We start from the raw sequence: 21,675 nt of genomic DNA on the forward strand, positions 1-21,675 counted from the left end.
GCGTGTCTGTTCTGTCAATGAGGTAACAATCCTTGAGAACTCTTCAACAAAACACAAGTAATACCCTGCCAATCCAAGGAAACTCTTGACCACTGAGGCATTCCTTGGCCTTGTTCAATCTCTATTTGAGAGTATACCACAATATCGTTGATAAAGACGATCGCGAACCAGTCCAAATAAGCTTTGAACATCCTATTCATCTATTCATAAGTGCTGCTGAGGCATTAGTCAATCAAGAAGATATGACTAAGAGCTCATAATGCTCAAATTTGATACAAAAAGCAGTCTTCTGCATATCCTTCTCCCTGATCCTCAGCTGGTAATAACCAGATCTAAGATCCATCTCGAAGAATATCGTTTTGTCCTGGTAACTGAACATTTAGTTCCTTCAGCTCTGCTGGAGCTGTTCAATACGGTGCCCTAGACGCTAATTCCATCCCTGGCACCAACATAATCCCAATTCTATCTTTCAGGGTATAGGTAACCTTGATAGATACTCTGGAAACACATCTAGAAACTCACAGGCTATTGTAGTCTGTCCTGGTCCCATTGGCTTGACCTGAGTGGTATCCACCACACTAGCTAAGAATACTATGCATCCTCCTTGCAATAGGTTTATAGCTCAAAGTACAGATATCATAAGTATATTGGGTCCATGCAGAGTGCAAAAAAATTCAAGGGTTTCTCACCATCAAGCCCAAGGGTTACAATCTTTTCCTTGCAATCTATCATTGTCGCATACTTGGTTAACCAATCCATATCCAGGATCATATCAAAGTCGGTCATAACTAACTCTATCAAATCAACTAATGAATATTTTCCTGCAATAAGCTAATCTGTCTCTTAAAATTACGAATAGGGTACCACACTCTCATCACAACATAACCGTGTAATCCACATACCAAGTTTGTGCCTCTACTAAATGCAACAAAACAAAGAACAACATGTAACCAGAACCAATCAGTAAAATACAAGAATTAGAACTAGGAAGCTATCCTGCCACTACTATGGAACCAGCCTCAGTCTTAGTCTTTGATTCTGACTTCATCAGAGCAAACACTCGAGCAATCCTCCCCCTTTCGTTCATCCTTCCTTAGTCCTGGGCAATCCCTCTTGAGGTAGCCAACCATCCCAGATAAGAAACATGCCTTTGCTCTGCATCCTCCCAGATGGCGCCTCCTGGACCAAGTACATTTCGGGTAGACTTTCCAATCACGTCCTCAGCCTGATGTCCCATCTAAGCACATACAAACCCTTTTCTAGTGTAGTGGTACCGAATATGTTGATAGCTATTATTTTCTAATCACTGGGGCCTCTGCTCCTGCCCAATCTAATAAATAGAGGTATCACTGCCTGAGCTCCATGCTCTCTGACACTCTGCCTCCAGATATCATTTCCTATGCCCTCAACAACAAGGGCCCCCCATACCACCTGAGCGTAGGTAGAGATCTCATGTATTGGGGTAGCCAACCATCCCAGATAAGAAACATGCCTTTGCTCTGCATCCTCCCAGATGGCGCCTCTTGGACCAAGTACATTTCGGGTAGACTTTCCAATCACGTCCTCAGCCTGATGTCCCATCTAAGCACATACAAACCCTTTTCTAGTGTAGTGGTACCGAATATGTTGATAGCTATTATTTTCTAATCACTGGGGCCTCTGCTCCTGCCCAATCTAATAAATAGAGGTATCACTGCCTGAGCTCCATGCTCTCTGACACTCTGCCTCCAGATATCATTTCCTATGCCCTCAACAACAAGGGCCCCCCATACCACCTGAGCGTAGGTAGAGATCTCATGTATTGGGGTAGCCAACCATCCCAGATAAGAAACATGCCTTTGCTCTGCATCCTCCCAGATGGCGCCTCTTGGACCAAGTACATTTCGGGTAGACTTTCCAATCACGTCCTCAGCCTGATGTCCCATCTAAGCACATACAAACCCTTTTCTAGTGTAGTGGTACCGAATATGTTGATAGCTATTATTTTCTAAGCACTGGGGCCTCTGCTCCTGCCCAATCCAATAAATAGAGGTATCACTGCCTGAGCTCCATGCTCTCTGACACTCTGCCTCCAGATATCATTTCCTATGCCCTCAACAACAAGGGCCCCCCATACCACCTGAGCGTAGGTAGAGATCTCATGAATTGGGGTGATTCTAATGCCCTGAGCTATCTCGAAATTCAATCCCTGGATAAATCACAGCCTACAAACATTTGAGCCGTGACCCGCTCAAGTCAAAGACTCGAGCCTCTTCCCTACCTGAACCAACGTGGTAGCGTGACCTAACAGGCGCCGCGGCGCCATTAGGCCATAGACACCTGCTTCTCCTTTGCTCATTTCCAGCCACGGCCGCCCAAGAACAGGCTTGCGGCTCGACTTGCAAACTCAGTTTCTTCCTCGTTTTTCCCATGCCAAATCCCTCAATAAACCTATACAAACATAGCGAAATCCCAAAACAATAGTTCCTAAACAACTCAGCAACCCAAAAACATCAAAACCAAAGTTACAATCCAATCAAAAACTCATCAAAACTAAAAAATCCAATCAAACTTAAGAAACTCAAAACTAAGAACTTAATGCTTGGATTACCTCTGATTAAGTCATTTTCCGATAGAATCCTTCGGCTATCAAGCTTCTCATCTTCCCTAGAATCAATATGTCTCTAACCTTGCTTGAACCTGAGCTCTAAAACTCGAGTTTCCTTAAAAAATGCTAACGGTCATCAAATGAATGAATGAGAGAGAGAGAGAGAGAGAGAGAGAATATTGAACGTAATTTATTTCTGTCACGTTATTTCATGCTTAAGTAACCTTAAGCAAATCCCAAAGCTTGGGGTCCCAAAACACCCCCGTGGGTAAAATAATCAAAATCCTCAGAATTCCCTCCTGATCTCACTAACTCCAAATACATCCTCAAATATTTATTCCCATTACCCAATATCCCAGTAATGTACTAAATACCTATATACCCCTTGACTCACCACGAGTAAAGTATTGGTCCCGTTGTGAGTTTCCCAATTGCCTGCTCCCTAGGATTGCCTCGTGCTAAGTAACCCAAATATATCCACATAATGATGTGGTCCCACACATATATCACATATATGCTAAATATACCCATAACGGGCCTAATTACGAAAATTTCCCTTTTAATCAGAAATGGGCCCACATGCATATTTAATACACCTAAACATGCGTATCAAGTCATGTTATAATATAACTCACATAATCATATAATGATACACATATACATATTACATAACACATAATTTCCATAATTTGTCATCATGGAGCCCTAATCAAGGCCCTAAGCCTTATTAGGTAATTTAGGACATTACAATGATATTAGAGCTTTACAAAGAGATTTTTCTTTAGTAATAATGATGCTTGTCGTATGTTGTATTAAATTTATTATAGAGTTTATTTTAAGTATTACCAAATAATTAGTATAATTGTAAATATAGGTTGAACCCCGAAGGACTATTAGTTAGCTTATCATTCAAAATAAAATGAAAATTATAAAGGGGATTTTGTTTCAAGATTTAACAACAAAAAATAAAGTAATAAACAAATAACAATTGATAACTACGACTTTAAAGATCAGTTAAGAATTATTCTCCACCTTCAACAATCAATCAATCATCAATGACAAACATTATTCCCTACTCCAACATAGACTATTAACCTCATAGATAACAGTTAAGCGGTCAATTATCCCAGTTTCCCTATTATAATTAAGTAATGTTTAGCACTCATTAATTAATCATTTTTACCAAGAAATAAACCCATTAAGAATGCGATCTATTTAACTTTGACAAAGCATTACACTCAATGGAAACAAGTTAATTTAGGCAAGAAATTCATTAAGGATGCAATTCATTTAACCTAGGTTCTATTCTTCATCACAATTAAAATACCCATCACAATACTTCATTACAATTTATTACTCTACTTAGAACCCTAAACTATTAAGTGAATTGCAATCTTAAGACAATAATAGAACAATGTAAAACCCTAATTAGTTGACCACCTCACAAGATTCATAGCATTCAATTATAAGAATAGAAGCAATTTAATATAAGTGAATAGAAGAAATAATATTCATCATTGCATTCAAGATTTCATGTCTAGAGTTTTGAAATAACCATTAATCGAAAAGAAAAGTACTCCCTAATAACAAACATGTTCGCAAAGATAAACATGAATTGAAAATAAAGATGTTTTAGAGAGGAAGAAAAACTAGATTGGATGTTGAAAATAATGATGTCTTTTCTTCTCCTCTCCCGCTCTAATTTCCAAAATCTGTAATCCAAAGTTATTTTAAAAGTTTGACCTAAACCCTTTTATAGTCCCCTTGAAATTACATTTAAAAAGTAATATTTAAGGCTGGAGATGTATCGCAGGCCGTGGCCATAAATGTGCACTGCCGCGACCATAGCAGTTGAAAATCCAAAGCCACGAGCTTAGGCTGCGGCTAGCAACAGCCCAGGTAGTGGTCGTTAGCTTCTGCCTGTATGGCCGATGTAGCGTCACAAAATCCTAATGAGGTTTAGTACCTTAGTGTTCCAGGAGGACATAATTTGAATTATTTGTGAATTTTGTGATTTTAATTTAATATATATATGTGAATATGAGAATTACATGAGTTATATTATGATATGACTTTCTATGCATGTTTATGTGTATTAAATGTGCTTATAGGCCCGTTTTGGTTTAGAAGGGGCATTTTAGTAATTTTGATCTGTGGAGAGTATATTTGTAATTTTATATGGTATGTGCTTGAGACGACATTATTATGGGGATATATTTGTGATATTGAGCATGAGTTTGAGAAGTTTAGCGGAAAGTCACAACGAGGATTAATGCCTGGCTAGGGGTGAGCCAAGGGGTATTTTGGTAATTTTACACTTTTTGGGATTTGTTGTTGTATAAGATTATTTGATGGGGAATATATTTTATTTGATGAGTTGATTGATTAAATTTAGACATTAGAGGTATACTTTGAGGTTTAGTGGGAAATTTGGCTAAATGACTATTTTGCCATTGGGAGCACTTTGATGAGAAGTATAGGTGAAGCGTATAATGATCTTTTGACCATGTGACTATTGAATATTGGATAAGGGTCAAGTGGCAGTATCACACTAATGATTCCCGCACTTCCCCTCTCCTCTTAGGTCTTTGTTTCAAGAATCCTCTCAAGAGGACATTCTCAAGGCCTAGCTAAGGACTTGGACAAGGAAATTCTGAAGAGAAGTTGAGCAATTTAGGAAGTAGGAGCTACTCAAGAGATAGTTGTATTTAGGAATTTTTAAATTTTAGAGGTATGGTAGCCTAGTTTGAAGTTTCTTTGTCTTCTAGACAAGTATGAAGGATTAAAGTAAATTTTGAACTTTATTGTGTCTAGGGGACTTTTGTGTCGTGATTGGTGGTAGATGCACGAGTCCTAATTACTCTTCAACTTGGAATTGAACTTGAATTTTCAGATTTTTGGGTAAGTTTTCAATGTTTAAGCTCAAATGGTAATTTTGGCAACTGAGTGTATTTGGTTGTTTTAAGTGAGTTTTGTTGATGTTTTAAAGTCATTAAGATAGTTAGTGAACGAATAGTTGTGGAAAATTGACTAGGAATGGAGTTAGATTCAGTTTTGGTGTTAAAATTGCAGGTGTAATTCACAGTTTTGGGTTTTCTTGCGGTAGCGTCGTGACTCTTACGTCGAGCACCGTGTCTCGCTTGAGTTTCCTTGAGGGCAGGGTTTGCCCTCTGACTGTCGTGGGGTCGCAAACCATCCAGAGAGCGTCACAGCGTTAATGTAGGATTTATGGATAGGAAAAGCACTTTATTTGTTGGAGCATCATAGCTTTTTAGAAGGGCGTCGCAGCTCAAAATGCACAAGTTTTGCATAAGGGTTTCTCGGCTTTCTATAGAGCTACGACGCTGTAGCAGGTGCCGCAACGCTAATACATTTTCAAGGTACCTTTGCTTAGGTTTTTAGGGAAACCAAATTGAAGTGCTCCGAGTGTAGAGTCCAAGAACTTTACTTAGCTAGTTTGATAGTAGTAGTAATAGTAATAGTTAGTAGTAGATGTAGTTTGTTCATTACTGTGGATTTTGGTTCAAGCAGGGACTTATTTGGACACTCGTAGTAACACTTGTAGATTTTATAAGTTTAACCTAAAGTTTAAGAATATTAATTTAACCTAAGATTTGATTAATATGACTGATTATGGAGATGATATTTATTATACTATAAGGTTTAGATAGACCCAAAAAGATAATAACACTTGTCATATGTATGTTTAATGAGAAATTAAGTATTTTTGAGGAATAGTTTATTAAGAGTAATATTTGAAAATCCTAGAGTCTGCCGACAGCTTTGAAATCGTTAAAGGACATAGTCAAGGCTGTTTACTCAATTCAAATTAGGCTGAAAAAGTGTAATTACGTGTATAATATTTTAGCGTATGCCGATATATCGCAGCTCTAGGGGGCGATATATCGCCACACGGGGATACAAAAAATACGTAACTTTGCATGACCACCTCGACGAGCCTCGGGAATATGAGCCCATGCGATATATCGCCTAAGGTAGGCAATATATCGGCTCTAGGGATGCATTTTCAAATGATTTTGAAATCGAGCTCATTTTAATCCTTAACCTCTTGATAAGTCCATAATCTTTTTGATCTAGTCTTTAGCCTCTGCTGAACGATTATTCAAATGTTTTTCAATTAAAAAACCATTATTTTATTCAAGCTAAATGAAGATCTTTTCATTCTTGAACTCTATAAATTGGACCTAGTACCCAGCCATTTCTTCATTCTTCAAGCTGAGTTCAGAGCCTTCAAGTTGCTAGGATTACTTTAGAGTGTTAAACACTTGGGCTGGGGTTATAAGCTTTATCATTATAAGCTTATTAAACACTTGGGAAGTAAGGTTCATAGTGTATTTCGGTTTTGAGGTGTAGTTCGGGTATAACATTTTCAAAGGTATCCCTATTCTTTATTCCTTTCTGTATTATTTCATTAAGTTCTTATAGTTTTTCTCTACTCAAATCCTAACCCAGTATTCTTTATTTTTGATTAGGTATCTAAGTTCTTTGAACTTGAGGTTCTTGTTGGTAAGTATCTTCTCAATGGTTTAGTTTATTCTTTTTGTGGATGCGAAAAATCCACCAAAGAGAAAAAATTGAGGTTTACCCTCGCTAGCCTCAAACCAAGCAACCCAATATTTTGCCCCATGCGGGACCCATGTCTCATAGGAGGACTTCGCGAAGATGCCCCTAGAGACCCGAGGGCCTTCCCCTACGAGGCTGCCCGACATGCCCAAATACCCGCCAAGGCAATGAGGGCCTCACTATGCGAGGCTGCCCACGACCCGTGCGCGTCTCGCACTGCACACCCGGGCCTCGCACACGATACACTATCTCGCCTCGGCCATGCACACACGAGGCCCCCGTTTCGCCTCGGCCATGCGCACACGAGCCTCCCACACGAGGCCCTTCGTCTCGCCTTGGCCAAGCGCACACGAGTCTCCCACGCGAGGCCCCCCGTCTCACCTCAGCCGTGCGCACCCGAGCTTCCCACGCGAGGCCCCTATCTCGCCTCGCACCTAGATGTTGCAACACACCTCGCCTAGGTGCGTCGCGGCTTGGACCAACAGCTCCCCTAGAGGGCGCCTCGCACCCCCAAGACGTCTCGCGGCCCACCTCGCCTCGTGCCAAGAGGTTGTCGCGCACCTCGCCTCACCCGCGCGCGTCTCGTGAGGCATGGCCTCACCTAGGCACCTCGTGCACATGGGTCCATGTCGCAAGAAGGGTCTCACACGGTGATCCACTCCTTTCTTCGCGCCTCGGACCACTAGCTCCCCTAGAGGGCGCCTCGCGCCTCGCACCACACCACACTCAGCTATGCCAAGGTGTCCCATACCTGGGCTGCGTGCCAGCATTTCTTCTCGCCAAGGTGCCCCCATGCAGTGATGCCAGTGCCTCGCATGCCTCTATGGAGTCTAAGAACTCTTGAAGGGACGTACGAGGAGCAATAAGAGAGACACAAAACTATTTGGTGTCAAGCTAATAGTGGCGTAGAGACCTGAATATATCATTCATGTTAACTCACAAGCTTCCGTACACTTAGTAGAATATGGGATAGCTTTGAGCAGATACATATCTTGGAGATGTGACAATAACCGTCAGGTACAAGGTACCTGTACGTATACGGAATGAGCCTACAGACCAAGAAGAGTTAGAGTATAGATACGGTGTTTGTTGACGCGGTTCTTCGCCAATAGGTAATTAAGAAAAGAAGAGAAAGGGATTAGTGCTAATGTTGAACCGAAACAGATATATGATCTTAGAAATGAAAAGGTGACTCAAGACACGTTTTTCAAGTGGTTCGAAGGTTAAAAAAATCCTTCTACTCCACTAGTCAGTATTATTGCTATATACTGGATATTTGATTACAGGGTATTTCTTACAAGAGAGAATCCAACCCCTATTTACTCCCATGGTCTCCATATTTATAGGACAAGGCACCTGGGAGTTGGTAAGAAGGTCATCCCGTGACCTTCTTACCTATCGTATCAACTATGTGACATTCATGATTAATTCCTAAACCTGACACATAAGTGTGGTCAAATCTATAGGTAAGGAGATAATGGGCCGCACGGCCCAACCTAGTCGTGGGTGTCTGAATCCACATGTTCCTGCTGCGTGTCCGAGAAGTCAGGGGCATATCAGACATGTGATGTCTGATATATGCACGTTTACCTTGCATGTGTTGACTTTACAAAGTGTCATAGCCTCCAACTCTAGCTCGTACCACGAGCTGGATACTTAACTCGACCTTCGGCCTACAGAGTCCGGACTCAGTTCTTAGGCAATCTTGGCGATCCCTTAGGTTAACTCAAGCTAAGGAGGTATGATCTTATGACGGCAGCTCCGGTTTTGGGGATGTCCACAAGATAATCATGATTAGGCCGCAGCTCAACTCGCTAATCAGCCTATGGGAAAATCAGGGCGTACAGTGTCCACGCCAAACTGGTAGTGGCAGTACAAGAATGGTACGTGGTCAGGACTCCCTCAACACGCTTATGAGGTTCGTACTCGACAAGTAGTGGAGGCATAGTATGGTACCAAGACGGGAGTACTTTTTCAGACCCCTGACATGTACTAGAGCAGACCACCACTCCTCCAACACCACTACCACCTGTGCTATTACCCTGACAATGTACTCATGTACTATTCTATCCTGAGGGACCACCATGTATAAGGGGCCATTAGAGCCCAGCTATAAATAGAGCTTGAACCCTCAGAATAGGGGGTTGGAAAATTCATTGTATGCAGAGGCTATTAAGCAATATACATTTTTTACTCTATTGTTGATCTGCGTTTACCCTTCCATAAGTTCATTATAAGTTCTTGTCTATATATCACCACACTTACCTTTGAGTTTTCCGATCTAATTTCGTTGACGAGATTTCACCGTCAACACTTTTCATCTATTTTCTTTTAGAATACTTATCTCTCTATTAATGGTTTTTAGGAGTGTTCCAAAATCCCGACCTTGTTCTCATCATCTCGGTATTTTGGTAAGGAAAATAGGATAGTTCTTATGTGATATGTGCTATGTTTATATAAAATTGTTATAGTATGATTTTATGTGTTATGATATATGCATGTTTTGGGGCTTATAGTTGTTATATAGCAAACCCTAACATTTTTATGTTTTGGGGATTATAGTTTTATATAGCAAACCCCAACATTTTTATGTTTTTGGGGCTTATAGTTGCTTAACTAGCAAACCTCATTGTAGTTTGAGCCTTATAGTTGCTTAGTTAGGAAACCCCAATAGTCACCATGTACATGGGTTAGAATTATGATATATGTGTTATAGTATATGATATATGTTCATAGTTTATGTGTATGATTATGTTTCATGCTTGCAGTAGATTTTCCTTGCTGGGCATTATGCTCATTCTTTTATGTTTTATATGTGCAGGAAAATAGTTATGGCGGCGGGAAGGTTCTTGGTAGCTTGGGAATGTGTATTGAGGGAGAATGGAATCGGTGGAATGCGTGAACGGTTCGAGGATGAAGTTGTTTCTAGCTATTTAAAATTATGCTTTACATGTATTTTCCGCACTTTGTTTTGTAACGAATTTTAAGATTTAAGTTATGTTCTATTTTATTTTTAAACAATGGGATCCCATACCCTAACCGCATTTTTATGTATGTTAAAATTTTACTTTATAGTTTTTAAATAAAGTTATGGTTATTCCTTATGTATGTTTTCTTAAGATTAGTGTCTGTGTATAGTAGTTTATCAATGGTCCAAAGTCAAGAATAGTTGGGTCGTTACACCGGGACAATTCTGCGATCCAGTTTAGTGGAATATGAGGTCCCGAGAGCTAAGGCTTGGTCTTGGAGCCCATTATTTGAATTATTCCTGATACATGTACTATTGGTGTTGTGACAAGGGTTTTCTACATGGCTCGGGTGAAAGGGATCGTACTCAGGGTCGCTTCACTAATTTGCTCAGGATTTTAAGGTAAGAAAATTGACACTTGCACCATGTGTTGGGCACTGGCCCTATTATTTTGAAACAATTATGATTGTATCTAAATTGTGAATAATGGTTGTGTGATTCTATTTGTTTTTATCTATTGCATCTTATTGTTGCATGGTTATTTGTGAGTGATCGACACTGGCCGTATTTGGAAATTGCATGTGTAATGCAGGTCGAGATGGCAGGGCAACTTAAAGGGTTACGAACCCATTGGTTTGGCACAAGTCGTATCAATGTTGTCATGCTTATTATGATTTTAAAATGTCGTGATAGTTCTCTTGCTTGGCCTCGACTCACGGGTGCTTTATGGTACAGGTAAGGGTAAATGAAAGATGGACCAACCATAAGTTGGCGAGTTGTAAGGGCGACGGTCAACATATTTTTGAGGAACTTGGGTTATTGGCTTGATTTTGCTGCTTAGGTCAACTAGTTCTGTAATTTTGCTGTAACTTTATTTTTGATTTAAAACGTTTGGGATCCCTTGTATTTAGTCAAAACTTGTTGATGAAAAGCTTAACTTCATTTACAAAAATGTCTAATACTGAAACTATTGTTTAACCTTAATTACACTTTTAAGTCAAAATGACTCGCTTAACGAGTACAACACTATTTTTAACACACGATGTAAGGGTCCTAGATTAGTAGGGCATTATAGTCGCGGCCATAAATGTCAATCGCCGCGTCCATAGAACTTTGTCCCTTTTTTTATTTTTCTTCAGCTATAGCCACTCATTGTATTTTAACCATAACTTCATCGATAAAGCTCCGAGTTAGACTATTCAAAAAGCTATGAAAAGCTATGAAAATTTTTTAAAACATGTATATTTTTAGAAAATTTGGAAACCATTATTAGAAAAGTTTCAAAACCAAGTGTAAAGTTTCAAACTTGCAATGCCAAGGTTAACCAATGCTTGTAAAACATCCCAAATTCTTTATTTTTAACCCAAATGTCTTGGAAATCCTAAAAACACAAAATAAACTAATTAAACATATATAAATAAATAATCAAGTACATAATCATAGAAGAATAATGAATTAAAATAGACAAAATCGATACTTATTATATACCCTTTACTTAATTTATTACTCCAATACTTCTTCTAACTCTTATATCATTTTTCTAATATTCAATTTATGGCGCATATAGAATAACTATTATGGCAACACTCTACTCCAAAGAGAGGTTAAACTTTAGTTGAAGTAAATTGTGTGGACCAAATTTATTCATATATTTTAATATATATATATATATTAACACTTCTTTGTTTTATATTTTATTAACAATTGGCATATCGTAATGTATTGATCCAACTTTCCAGAAAAGGACAATGTTTTCTAGGAGTCAACGCCTTTATGAAAAGTCAATATTTAAAAAATGGTCGTTAAAGGACTACTTTGTAAGCAATAATAATTATTTAATGGTTTAAAGTGTAATAAATCATTGATGAAATGTCTTGAAATCCCAAATAGTTAAAAGCTGAAAATAAAGTAGTTTATATGCATAAAAGAGTAATGCTTGACTATCTACTCATCTCATATATTTTAGAAAGAAAAAAAACATAAACTTAAACTTAGTAAAATGACTCATTGCAAAACACATTGGAAACATCGCTAACCCTACAAGTCAATTGATCATGGTATGCATTCACAGACAAGATCCCTTGCAGGCCACCTACACCAAGACATCTAGGGTTTATTCTTACCATCGCACTTGGTAACTGAGTGAGTTATAAAGCCTAGTGAGGAAGCAAACATATAACAAGAAATCTCATCAATAAAATAACATATTATTTTAATCATAGCTAGTATTCTCAAACATAACTTTTCATTCTTATGTTATCAAATTCCTATAGACATTACCTTAGTTATTCAAGCATTTGCAACACTTCATAAATTGTAAATCATACTTTACATCATTTATAGCATCATACATATAGTCATTGGGATTCCTTTCATTGAGATGATCAGTCTCGAGACCTTCGCAGTCAAGAGTAATACAATTGTTTGTACAGGGTGATAAATTCTGATCTCCTAGACGACAGCTCTATAAAGTGGGCATACCAAAGTATGGCTATATGGATAACCCCCAAATACAGAACCTATAAGCAAGCGTGAGGGCATTGCACTCATTCATAGCAAGAGTGAAGGCATTGCACTATGTTTCAACCAAACAAACATATAAGCATTTAGTTACATTATTCAAGCATTAATTGCATTGCATTATGTCTTAACAAGCACGGATCCAGAGCATTTAACTTTCAGACTGAATAACGCACATATAGCCCTAATAATCAACACTATCAGCATACATTCCCAGATCATGCATCACATATTATATATCTCAAGTATACAATATTATAAACAATTCTAACAGCATACATAACATATGAAATAGTTACTTTCCACCTATCCTAAGTTACTCAAGTGCAGACTTCCTCACCTCGATTCCTTTGAACAACAACTTTCCTTTTCGAGCGATGATCGCTTGTAGGTCCTATAATTCATGACTGGATACATTATCTTAGTTTTTTCTCTTACTAAGTCTCTTAAGAAAAGAATTTAAGGTATTCCTATCCTAAAATCCTATTCCTGACATTTGGCTTAAATCCGAGCCCAGAATAAAATGACAAAAATACTCCACTTGGAAACTCAAACCAAAATTAGATAATTATTCTCCTCAATAATAATTCATTATTGATATAAGTATAAAATCTCGAGTCTAAACTCCAAGTATTTCCCAAAATTGAATTCTTGAGCCCCGAGCCCAAATCTCGAGCTAGGAATCTAAATCCCAAGCCCTAGCTTCTTTGGATATAATGTTCTTAGTCTTAAGATATTTTCTAACCTTTGAAAATATTCCCGAGTTTGAAGTTTCAAAGATTGAGCCCTAACTAATTTATGGAGCCTTGGGACTCGTACAATTTTTGTTCTTTAAGGTATCCATAAGCCATACGAGCATGGCCTATGCATGGCTCAGCCACAGGGTCTCTCCTAGGGTCACCCGAGCCTATATCTCTCTTATAATCATCATCATCATCGCCATCATCATCATCATCATCATCATCATCATCAGCATCATCATCATCATTGACATCGTCATCGTCATCGTCATCATCATCATCATCACCATCATCATTGTTGTGGAAATTCTAACGATTAAAATATGCGCAAGTATACACAGTCGACAACAAGTAATACAGTGATACAGTATCAAAGTTCGTCTCCACAGGGACTTTTAAACTAAATAAATGCAATATCAACTAATAACAATTTACAATTCAGTAACCAAATCAAGAGAAAAGTTATGTAATTAATTCTGAAAATAAATGTAAATGAGCAAATTAATTAAACTAAAATTCAGAGATTAAAATGAAAGAATTCTGGGTGGATTTCAGATATGAGAAAAATAGATTTGGGTGATTAATTCCCCTTGGTTCGTTCCAGTTGCTACAGCAATGGGTCAGCAATTTATGTCACAGTTAATAGATTTCGTAAAACCCAGTAAGTTTTTCCCAAAAATTAATATCTATTGTCTATAACCCCCCTCAATACATTCCTGTATTGAAACAGACTATAAACAATCCAATCAAGCACCAAATCTTTAGGTTATGCAAGGCAGTAAAATAGTCCTATTCCACTACTAAAAATCACCAAAAACTAGGTAAGTTTCTTGCATCAATTGACTGGGTTCAACTAGACTTCCCTTTTCCAAGTTAGATCTAACTTAATAAATGCTAAATATGGCCAGTAATTAACATTCAATTAACATTACAACACATTCAATTGAACTATGACATAAACAACTTAACCATGCATTTAGAAATTTAGTTCATACATAAGGGTTCATAACCACCCAAATCTTTAGGATGTTAGTTTATGGCTGAAATCTTAAACATAAAACCAGTACAGAATATTTTCATGAAGTTTGAACAGAAATTGAGATGAGAAAATAATACAAAATTAAAGAGAAATAGAGATTAGAGAGAATTCAGTGTTGAGCTCTAGTCCCCCTTAGGCGTCTGCCTTCTTTTTCTCTCCTATTTCGTACTCCCTTCTTCTTCTTTCTTTCTGCTTCTCTCTGTCCTTTTCTTAGTGAAAATATGCAGAATTCTCAAAAATGATAGGTCTGTGTCTATTTCGGCTGGTACTCTTTTTTTGAGGGTACTTTCCTTTACCCTAATAGGAAAGTCAATTCTCACTTTGTCCTCCAAGTGCCACATCACCCAGCTGACTTAAGTTATTAAAATTCTAGCCACATAGGCACTGATTTCACTCATTAAGTCCAGCTGGAATTTGTCACGTTTCTTCACTAGTCTCTGCCGATTGCTACGATAGGTTTGCTACAGCATTTAGAGTACAGCAACATGCTCTTTCCAGAATTGTTCCTCTTCATGATCCAAAGTTCCCAATCACCTGTTTTAGCCTCCTTTCCTGATTAACATAAACACGAAACTACATAAATCACTAAGAAAAATCTGATAATACAGATACACAGTCCCTTGATACAAATATACACTAAATGGACACAATTACACTACTTACAATTCATTACTCTTTTGTTTGGTTTGAAAATTAAGTTTAAAGATATGAAAATAACTCTAAATCTTAGAGTTATCAACACCCCAAACTTAGCCTATTGCTCGTCCTCGAGTAATGATAAAAAAGAAATAAATAAAAACACACACACAAAACCAAACACACACACAAATGCCATAAAACATGAGAGAGAGATCTAAATAATTCAATATGTCTTAGTGAACAAGTTGCTCTCAGAAAAGTGGAATGGAATGAAATGATGCAGTGTTTATGCCTTGACTTTATATGCTGTTTTTCTCAAATTCAGTACCCAGGATATCAGTAATACCTCCCTAAAGTCACCTAGCCAATAGTATGTACAAATGCTTCCCACCTACAACTTGAATTCCTCTAACAACTGCCCCTTGATCCTCAAAATTAACTATTGCTCCCATAAGTTGGATTAGTGCGCTCCTCTCCACTAATGTAGTCTAATCTTATCCCCTCGATCAAAAGGACTTTATTAAGCTTGTAATGTAAGGCTTGGGTTAGGGTACGGTAAAGGATGTCATTTAACTAGCTCATAACCTAACCTCCTCACTTGTCAAGAACCGAGCCTCCTTATTATGATTCATATCTCTCACACTCACTTCCCCAACATTTCTTTATACTCACAAAGACATATTGCTCTAATGTACTTCTCTTGCTATTATTTCTGAACTTTTCTACTATATTTTTGTTGTTGTTTTTTCTTTCTCTTTTTTTCTTTATGCTTCTATTTTCTTTTTTTTTTATATGCATTAAAACACTAAAGAAAAGTAAAATAAACTGTATAACATATAGCAAGAGAATTGGTTTGATTGTATATATGTGTTTGTCTTGTGAGCTAATTCCCCCACCCCAAACTTACATCCCAACATTGTCCCCAATGTGGCTGATATTGAAATTTTGGATTAGCTCACCACAAAGCTACACTCACCTCACTCACCCCAAACTTAGTGGGAAGAATTAATTCTTGACAAGTGAAAGCAACTAGGTTGGGAGGTGTGTGGAAGGTTCATGTTTAGGAGGGGATAAGTAGCATGCAGGATCGGGATAAACAAGAAAAATAGGCTTATAGGCTCAAAGACGGGGTCACTAAGGGAACTTGTTATATAAGGGAGGCTAGAAAGGCTCAAGCGTCCAAAAATGGCCTAGATCATTTCTAAGGGATAAGATTAGCTAGGATTTCGCCTCAAGGGGTGCACTAACCAATTCTAGATGCTTAAAATTTCACAAACAGTAGTCATTTGAAAAACTCAAAACAAGGTGGGATAACAAAAGTACATCACTATTGATTAGAGACTAAGAGGAAGCATCAATGATACCTAGCAAATCATCAAGCATAAACAACATATAAAATCCAGGCAGCAACACAAATGGAGTGAGCGGAAAAAATTCATCATCGAGCAGTACACTAAGCCAGACTAAATCATCAAATCTCTCAAAGACACATTGGACAACACACACAAACAGAACCACAAAAAAAACAGTGACTGGACACTAGATAACTAACAACTAACAGACAGAACAAAAATGCAAAACACAGTACAGAAACTAAAAATAGTTAATAGGAAAGGGAAACCCCCTGTTACTCGGAGTCCTCTTGTGATTGCTGCCCAGAATGCTAAATGAATGTTGTAACAACTGGGCAATGCCCCACCATTCCAGAAAAACTTCGCTTCCTTCTCGCCCTTCTTCATCTAACTCCCCAGCTTTAAAGCCTTCCCGCACACATTTATTGTATATTTACAATCTGCCTTTTACTCCTGGGTTGCCCAAATGTGTTACATTAAATACACGGCAACCCATAATTCCTCTCCTTCAAGCATCCTTCAAACTGATGGAGGTCTTTTCTCTATCGACCTCCCCTCCAAGATAGTGCTTAAGTTGCTGGCCATTCACTTTAAACTCTCTCCCTGAAATTTCATCACGCAAGTCCAATGCACCACAAGGAAAGACTTTAATTATCAAGAATGAATCAGAGAAACTTGATGCTAGCTGTCTGGAACTTGCTTTTATTTTAGAATTAGAGAAATACACTCGCTGCCCCACTTCAAACCTTTGGGAATGAGCTTTCCTACCACACTTCTTTTTCTTCTTTCTACGTGGCTCTTCCAAATGAGACGATGCCTTGTTTATACTTGCCCCTAGCTCATTGTTGCTCTCAAATTCTTTAAGAGATAGCCTCATCCTCACTTTCTTGCTATACCTTTTGGGTACCTTTTCCTCCATATTAGAGTTCTTGATAGTGATGGCCAAACAATCTCCTACTTCATCTGGAGAACGTATATGATTAAATACCTTGAAAGTTACCTGTTCTTCTTGAGCTCTCATTGTGAGCTCCCCTTTTTCCACATCAATCAAGGTCCTCCCAGTAGCTAGAAATGGCCTACCCAAGATAATTGGAACATCTCTATCCACTTCATAATCAAGAATGATGAAATCGGCCGGAAAAATGAACTTATCAACTTGCACTAGAACATCTTCAATTTTTCCTTCTGGGTGCACCATAGAAAGATCCGCCAATTGCAAAGTAACTGTGGTTGGCCTAGCTTCCCCAATGCCTAGCTTTTTGAAAATTGACATAGGCATTAGATTAATACTAGCACCTAAGTCACATAGAGCTCTTCCCACATCTCTTCCACCAATTGAACAAGGGATTGTAAAACTACCAGGATCCTTCAATTTCGGAGGGATTTTACTCTTCAACATGGCGCTGCAACCTTCTGTAAGAGCAACAGTCTCAAACTCTCCCAGTCTTCTTTTTTTCGTCAAAATATCTTTTAAAAACTTGACGTAGTTTGGCATTTGTTCCAATGCTTCCACTAAGGGAATATTGATGTGGAGCTTTTTTAACACATCCAGAAACTTCCTGAACTGCCCATCTTGCTGCTGTTTGCGAAATCGCTGAGGAAATGGCAGGGGCGACTTTGGTACAGATTCCACTGGAATAGATTGCTGACCCGATGCTGTATCAACTGGGCCAGTTTCAGTAACTTCTTTCGTTGGTTTTTTACTAGATTCTCCTTCAGTTTGGATTGAAGTGGGCTCCCCACTGCCCTTTATTTTCTCCTCAGAATTTTCCAGAATTTTTCCACTCCGTAGCGTGATTGCCTTGCATTGTTCTTTGCCATCCCTCCTTGGATTCTCGGTGTCACTAGGCAAGGAACCTTGGGGTCGATTTTTCAAATCATTAGCTAAATGCCCCAATTGAATTTCCAAATTTCGAAGAGACGTTGCCTGGCTTTGAATTACAGCGTCATTCTTGGCCATATAATCTCTCATTAAATTCTCCAAAGAACTTGTTTGAGAGCCTTGAGGTTGGTGTGGTTGTTGAGGTCTTGGTTGTTGAGAAAATCCCGGTGGATATGACTGTTATTCTTGTGTTGGTGCTCCACTTGAACTTGCTCCTTGACCCCCCCATGACAGATTTGGATGATGCCTCCAAGCTGGATTGTAAGTGTTAGAATATGGGTTGTTGTTGCGGTTGAAATTCTGATTACCCATACAGAAGACCGAAGCTGGATTTGAAGGGCAATTCTCAAAAGTATGCCCGTCCCCACAATACACACATGATACTTCTGCACTTTGAATGGCAGCAGCTGGCTGTACATTTCCTCTCATACTCATGTTCTTTAAAATGTTGGTCATTGAGGACATTTGAGATGTTAGAGCCGTTAATGCATCTACTTCAAGAACTCCCGCCACCTTTCTACTTGTAGGAGCTCTAGTGTTTGACCATTGATAGTTATTACTTGCAATCCTTTCCAAAATCTCAAATGCTTCGTTGTAAGACTTGGAAAGAATGGCTCCATTGGCTGAAGCGTCCAAGACCATTCGAGAGGCTGCATTGAGACCATTGTAGAATGTCTCCATTTGTATACAATGTGGGATATCGTGGTGTGGACATTTTCTTAAAAGCTCTTTGAATCTTTCCCATGCGTCACTAGTGGACTCATCTTCCAGCTGCTGAAACGACATAATCTCACTTCTAAACTTTTCATTTCTGGTGGGAGGGAAGTATTTTCTTAGAAATTTCTCAGCCAAGTCATTCCAATTTGTAACCGAATCGGGAGGAAGGGTGTTGAGCCATGATCTAGCTCGGTCCCTTAAAGAGAACGGAAATAGCTTCAGCCTCAATGCTTCTTCACTCACTCCTTGTAGCTTGAAAGAATCGCTCACCTCCAAAAATGAACGAAGATGGAGATGAGGATCCTCCGTAGGCATCCCGCTGAACTGCCCCACGGTCTGGAGCATTTGAAACATCACTGACTTGAGCTCGAATTGAGCTGCTTGTATTTCTGGCCTCACAATGCCTGGATTTAGCTCATTAAACATGGGGGCAGCGTATTCCCGTATTGCTCTGGCTCTGTCATCCGCCAAAACAATGGGATTAGTAACTTGCTGACCATCCCCCTCATCATCAACACGTTCAGCCATAGTGCCTCGGCTTTTAGCCTTTTGATCCTTTCTCCTTTTTCTGAAAGTTCGTTCGATCTCGGGGTCAATAGGAGCAAGTTCACTGTCCTCTTGCTGGTTCATACACTGTAGGTACCTGAGTTTGCACAACCCGAACCAACAAGGTTAAAAACAATGAAAATAAACTGTAAAATAGTTGATAAAACAGAATTTAATTTTAAAGTCCCCGGCAACGGCATCATCGCCATCATCATCATCGCCATCATCATCATCATCATCGCCATCATCATCATCATCATCATCATCATCATCATCATCATCATCATCATCATCGTTGACATCGTCATCGTCGTCATCATCATCATCATCATCACCATCATCATTGTTGTGGAAATTCTAACGATTAAAATATGCGCAAGTATACACAGTCGACAACAAGTAATACAGTGATACAGTATCAAAGTTCGTCTCCACAGGGACTTTTAAACTAAATAAATGCAATATCAACTAATAACAATTTACAATTCAGTAACCAAATCAAGAGAAAAGTTATGTAATTAATTCTGAAAATAAATGTAAATGAGCAAATTAATTAAACTAAAAATCAGAGATTAAAATGAAAGAATTCTGGGTGGATTTCAGATATGAGAAAAATAGATTTGGGTGATTAATTCCCCTTGGTTCGTTCTAGTTGCTACAGCAATGGGTCAGCAATTTATGTCACAGTTAACAGATTTCGTAAAACCCAGTAAGTTTTTCCCAAAAATTAATATCTATTGTCTATAACCCCCCTCAATACATTCCTGTATTGAAACAGACTATAAACAATCCAATCAAGCACCAAATCTTTAGGTTATGCAAGGCAGTAAAATAGTCCTATTCCACTACTAAAAATCACCTAAAACTAGGTAAGTTTCTTGCATCAATTGAATGGGTTCAGCTAGACTTCCCTTTTCCAAGTTAGATCTAACTTAATAAATGCTAAATATGGCCAGTAATTAACATTCAATTAACATTACAGCACATTCAATTGAACTATGACATAAACAACTTAACCATGCATTTAGAAATTTAGTTCATACATAAGGGTTCATAACCACCCAAATCTTTAGGATGTTAGTTTATGGCTGAAATTTTAAACATAAAACCAGTACAGAATATTTTCATGAAGGTTGAACAGAAATTGAGATGAGAAAATAATACAAAATTAAAGAGAAATAGAGATTAGAGAGAATTGAGTGTTGAGCTCTAGTCTCCCTTAGGCGTCTGCCTTCTTTTTCTCTCCTATTTCGTACTCCCTTCTTCTTCTTTCTTTCTGCTTCTCTCTGTCCTTTTCTTAGTGAAAATATGCAGAATTCTCAAAAATGATAGGTCTGTGTCTATTTCGGCTGGTACTCTTTTTTTTAGGGTACTTTCCTTTACCCTAATAGGAAAGTCAATTCTCACTTTGTCCTCCAAGTGCCACATCACCCAGCTGACTTAAGTTATTAAAATTCTAGCCACATAGGCACTGATTTCACTCATTAAGTCCAGTTGGAATTTGTCACGTTTCTTCGCTAGTCCCTGCCGATTGCTACGATAGGTTTGCTACAGCATTAAGAGTACAGCAACATGCTCTTTCCAGAATTGTTCCTCTTCTTGATCCAAAGTTCCCAATCACCTGTTTTAGCCTCCTTTCCTGATTAACATAAACACGAAACTACATAAATCACTAAGAAAAATATGATAATATAGATACACAGTCCCTTGATACAAATATACACTAAATGGACACAATTACACTACTTACAATTAATTACTCTTTTGTTTGGTTTGAAAATTAAGTTTAAAGATATGAAAATAACTCTAAATCTTAGAGTTATCAATCATCATTGTAACGCCCTACTTCCTTAGAGTCGTTACTAAGTGAGTTTAAGACGTGCATTCAACTCCCTAATCGAGGTTTTAGGTAGAATAGTGTAATTAAGCCATAAACAGAGGAAAAAGTTTACAAACAATTCCATTTCATTGAAAATCATAAAAGTTTAACACCTGGGATCCCAAAATACAGTTTAGAAACATTTACAACATATGAATGAAACCAAGTCGACAAAACGACAAAATCTAGATTTATTTACAAACATCTCCCAAAATCCACTGG

General features: G+C 38.3%; 1 non-coding gene across 1 annotated transcript; it reads left to right on the top strand.

Annotated features, from left to right (window-relative positions):
• The first annotated feature begins 19,008 nt into the window (after positions 1-19,008).
• Positions 19,009-19,115, top strand: LOC133781038 (small nucleolar RNA R71). Its single transcript, XR_009869836.1, has one exon. It is a non-coding gene; the product is annotated as a small nucleolar RNA R71 (small nucleolar RNA).
• The last annotated feature ends 2,560 nt before the right edge of the window (positions 19,116-21,675 follow it).

Source organism: Humulus lupulus, chromosome 5 (assembly GCF_963169125.1).
Source record: "Humulus lupulus chromosome 5, drHumLupu1.1, whole genome shotgun sequence".
In the NCBI taxonomy this organism is placed as follows: domain Eukaryota; kingdom Viridiplantae; phylum Streptophyta; class Magnoliopsida; order Rosales; family Cannabaceae; genus Humulus; species Humulus lupulus.